The sequence below is a fragment of the Mobula birostris genome, chromosome 2 (assembly GCF_030028105.1).
Source record: "Mobula birostris isolate sMobBir1 chromosome 2, sMobBir1.hap1, whole genome shotgun sequence".
In the NCBI taxonomy this organism is placed as follows: domain Eukaryota; kingdom Metazoa; phylum Chordata; class Chondrichthyes; order Myliobatiformes; family Myliobatidae; genus Mobula; species Mobula birostris.
Window position 1 is genome coordinate 122,405,603 of NC_092371.1, and position 4,803 is coordinate 122,410,405.

Consider the following 4,803-nt stretch of genomic DNA (forward strand, 5'->3'; position numbering starts at 1 on the left):
ATGCACCCAACTGTTAAGATCAACATGTAAATAGTTTGTGCATTGCTCATAAAGAACTCTCTGCTTTTTTGGATGTACAGCATATTCTTTACACTAAAATGCATTAACGAAGACATTACAGTATGATTATTAATTTTAACATGGTAGCTACTGGAGAAATGGAAATAATTTATCTGTATAACCTGGAATATGGGTGATGAGGTGGCGATATGGCTCTACCAAAGGAGGTGTAAGGCACTCCTTCCCTCCACTAGCCTGCAGGTCACCCTTGTGCAAGGTGTAACACGATCAGGGTCACATGAAGCCACGGGAGCAGATGGTGGATGGTCGTACAAGCAGCTGGTGCATATCACAAGACCTGTTTATGTGACCACTGGCACCAGGCACGCAATCGCTGAAGAGTATTGATAATGGCTAAGGTCACCCGTCTTGTATAGACAGTACCCAGAAGATGGCAATGGCAAACCACTTCTGTAGAAAAACTTGCCAAGAACCATTATGGTCAAAGACCATGATTGCCCACAGCATACCACATGGCACATAATGATGATGAATCTGTAATAAATTATAGAGTCACAGAGTTTCAACACTGAAACAGGCCCATGACCCAACTCATCTATGCTGACCAAGATATCTGTTGCCTGCTTTGTTTCATATTGCCGTCGGCCTCTTCTATCCATGTACCTGTTCAAATATCTTTTAAACATTGTATTACTCCCACAACCTTACCAGGCAGTTTGTTCCAGTTACTTCACCATCCTCTGCCTGAAAAAGTTGCTTCTTAGGTCCTTTTAAAATCTCCCCATCTCACCTTATAGTTTGAGATTTCCCTTCAACGGGGGAAAACCTGTGACCTTATCTATTCCCCTCATGCATTTACATACCTCTAAGTTCACCCCTCAGTCTCCTATACTCTAGAGGGAAAATAGTCCCAGCCTACCCAGCCTCTCATAACTCAAGCCCTCCAGTCCTGATAGCATCCTTGCAAATCTTTTCTGCACCTTTTCCAGCTTAATGACACCCTTCCTTTCAGAAGTTGTCTATCTTATACAGTGCACAAAGGAAGTAAATCTACAAGCCCTACCTTATCTGGCCCAAGTGTAACCAACGACTCTCTGTAATGGGGTGTTTTAAATGCCACCCAAGTGCCTCAGTGAGATAGTCAGCTCAGGGGTGAGAAGCAGTGGGCAGTAAGTGTTTGTTCCCTTGCAGGGTATGTGCTGACATGGATCATGTGAGCCAAAGTGCACGTTTCTATTTTGTCACTTCTCAGTATTTCCATGCATCATCCAATTGTTCTTGAGGTTTGTAAATGACTCAACATGTAGTTCATAATCAGTTAATTAGTTCTTGTGTGATTTTTTTTTCTAACCAACTCTTTTGATTTTCTAGCACCAATCTTGAACTGAGTTCTAAATTTTCATTCTATTTTTATTGGTCTTCTCTGAATAATAAAGGAAAATGCTAATCCGTCCCAAACTAAACACGCTGTTGCAACACCTGTCAATTGCAAAGAAACTAGACCAGCTTTCGGTCTCAATACCTTTGGACGGTGAAAGAAACATACTGAGAAGTCATAAGTAAGAAGGAATATGGAGCATATGAATGACAAGAGTCCTTTGTGTTCATTCCATCCTTTAGACCAGGGGTTCCCAACCTGGGGTCCACAGACCATTCTGTTAATGGTAGGGGTCCATGGCATAAAAAGGCCAGGAAGCCAGACCACTGAGTCTATGCCAACTGTCAGAGATACACAATGAATCTTACCTATTTGTACAGATGCACCATAGAAACCATACTATTGGGATACTTCGCAGTTCGGTATGGCAGCTGGGCTCTGCCAAACACAAGAAACTGCAGAGATCTGTGTCCACAGTCCAGCCCATCAGACAAGCCTGTCAATATAATCAAAGACCTCTTGCACCCACTCATTCTGTCTTCTTCCATTCCCTCCTATCGGACAGAATAAGCAACAGTTTGAGAACATGTACCACCAACCTGGAGGACAGCTTGGACCCTTGACTTCCTGGCCCACAGACCAGATAGGCGTCAACAATTCCACCATGATTATCCTCCATGCTGCTGTCTCCTACTTTACCCCCCAAGCCCTCATGATGGCATGGGCAGATTCTGCAGCGACCCATCTATAAATTCACAGATGATACCGCTGTAGAGTGGGCTGCGTATCAAATAATGATGAGTCAGAGTTCAGGAAAGAGTTAGAGAGCGTAGTGACATAACGTCATGAGAATAACCTTTCTCTCAATGTCAGCAGAACAAAAGAGCTGGTGGTTGACTTCAGAAACAGATGAGGAGGTGTGTGGAGCCCTTGCTCCTTTTTACATGCTGAGGTTGAGAGAGATGAGACTATCAAGTACCTCAGAGTGAACATCACCAATAGCCCATTCAGGGCCAACAAAGATCAACAGAGCCTCTGCTTCCTCAGGAGGCTAAATAAATTTTGCACGTTCCCTTTGACTCTGGCCAATTTTTATTGATGTGCCATTAAAATGATCCTATTAGGATTATCATGGCAAGCTGCTCTAATCATTACTGCAAGAAACCAGATAGTTGTGGACACGGTTTAACACATCACTGAAATCAACCTCCCTTCCAGGGATTCTTGTCAACAGATGTTGCTGTTTTAGTAAAGTAGCCAACATAATTTAAGACCTCACCCTCCCCAGATATGCTGTCTTCTCCCCCCTCTCATTAAGCAGTAGATACAAAAACCTGAAAGCACATACCACCAGGGTCGAGGACAGCTTCCATCCCATAAGACCACAAGACATAGGAGCAAAATTAAGCCATTTGACCCATCGGGTCTGCTCTGCCATTTTATCATATCTGACTTATTTTCCCCATCGACCCCACTCTTTCTCCCTGTGACATTTAATATCCTTACTAATCAAGAACATATCAATCTCTGCTTTAAATATACCTCCACAGCCATCTATGGCAATGAATTCCACGGATTCATCACCCTCTGCCTGAAGAAATTCCTCCTCATCTCTGTTCTAAAGGGACGTCCTTTTATTCTGAGGCCGTGCCCTCTGGTCTGAGACTCTTCCACTACTTTAAACAACCTCTCCACGTCCACTCTATATAGGCTTTTCAATATTTGACAGGCTTCAATGTGATTCCCCCTCATTCTTCTAAACTCCAACGAGTACAAGCTCAGAGGCGTCAAACGCCCCTCATACTTTAACCCTTTCATTCCCAGGATCATTCTTGTGAACCTCCCCAGACCTTCTCCAATGCCAGCCCTTTCATAGACAAGGGCCAAAGGTGCTTATAATACTCCAAACGTAGTCTAACCAATGCCTTACAAAGCCTCGGCAATTTCTTCTTGCTTTTATATTCTGGTCCACTCGAAATGAATGCTAATATTGTATTTGTCTTCCTTATCACTGACTCAGCCTCTAAGTTGAGCTTTAGGGAATCCTTCACTGGGTCTCCCAGGTTCTTTTGCACCTCCAATTTCTGAATTTGCTCCCCATTTTTCAAAAATCGTCTATGAGTTTATTCCTTCTGCCACAGTACATGACCGTATGTTTCCCAGCATCGTATTCCATCTGCCATTTCTTTGCCCATTCTCCTAAACTGTCCAAGTACTTCTGCAGACTCTATGCTTCCTCAACACTGCCTGCTCCTCCATCTACCTTTGTATTGTCTGCAAACCTGACCGCGCAGGCATCATTCCATCACACAAGTCATTAACATATAATGTGCAAAGTAGCGGACCCAACACCCACCCTTGCAGAACACCATAGTTACTGGCAGCCAACGAGAAAAGACCCCCTTTATTCCCTCTCTTTGCCTCCTGTTCATCAGACAATCTCCTGTCCATGTTAGTATCTTTCCTGTCATATAATGAGCTCTTATCTTGTGAAGCAAACTCATGTGTGACTCCTTGTCAAGGGCCTTCAGAAAATCCAAGTAAACAACATCCACTGACTCTCCTTTGTCAATTGTGCCTGTTATTTCCTCAAAGATCCCCTTAAGGAAAGCATGCTAACTGGCCCATTTTATTATGTGCCTCCAAGTACCCCAAATCCTCATCCTTAATAACGGACTTTAACATCTTGCCAATTACTGAAATCAGACTAACTGTCCTATAATATTCTGTCTTTTGTCTCCCTCCCTTGTTAAAGAGCAGAGTGACAGCTGCAATTTTCTAGTCCACTGTAACCATTCTGGAGTCTAGTGACTCATGGAAGGTCATTACTAACGCCTCCACAATCTGTTTTTTAGTTGTCTTCTGCTGGATATTAAAAGCTTCCCAATCCTCTAACTTCCCACTATTTTTTAGTATATTGTCTGCCTTCTCTTCTGCTTATATTCTGTCTTGGATTTCCCTTGTCAGCCATAGTTTCCTCATTCTCCCTTCAGAATGCTTTTTCTTCTTTGTGATGAACCAAACTTATGTCTTCTGAATTTCTGAATTGCTCCCAGAAACTCCAGCCATTGCTGCACGACCATCATCCCAGCCAATCAGCTTTTGTCCAGCTCCTCTCTGATGCTTCTGTAGTTCCCCTTAATCCACTGTAATACCAATACATCTGATTTTAGCTTCTCTTTCTCAAATTGCAGAGTGAATTCTATCATATTGTGATCATTGCTTCCTGCAACTTCCTTTACATTTAGCTCCCTGATAATTGCCTTTTCCCTCGTGGGCTCAAGCACAACCCACTCTGAGAAGCTATCTCATCTCCTTCACTTGGGATCCAGCACCAACCGGATTTTCCCAATCCTCTATGACCAGCATAACATTGCTCTTTTTACATCCTTTTCTATCTCCCA

The 4,803-nt window shown here is 43.1% G+C and overlaps 1 protein-coding gene across 2 annotated transcripts in view; it reads right to left on the reverse strand.

The window, feature by feature from the left end:
- The window catches only part of mrpl33 (mitochondrial ribosomal protein L33), a 148,435-nt gene extending 147,212 nt beyond the window's left edge, over positions 1-1,223 (reverse strand). The window contains exon 1 of one of the 2 annotated variants that reach the window (XM_072247305.1): positions 1,085-1,223. The gene's annotated coding sequence lies outside the window, so the exon portion shown is untranslated. The remainder of the gene's footprint in view (positions 1-1,084) is intronic. The other variant, XM_072247297.1, reaches the window with a different exon arrangement.
- Between the last annotated feature and the right edge of the window lie 3,580 nt (positions 1,224-4,803).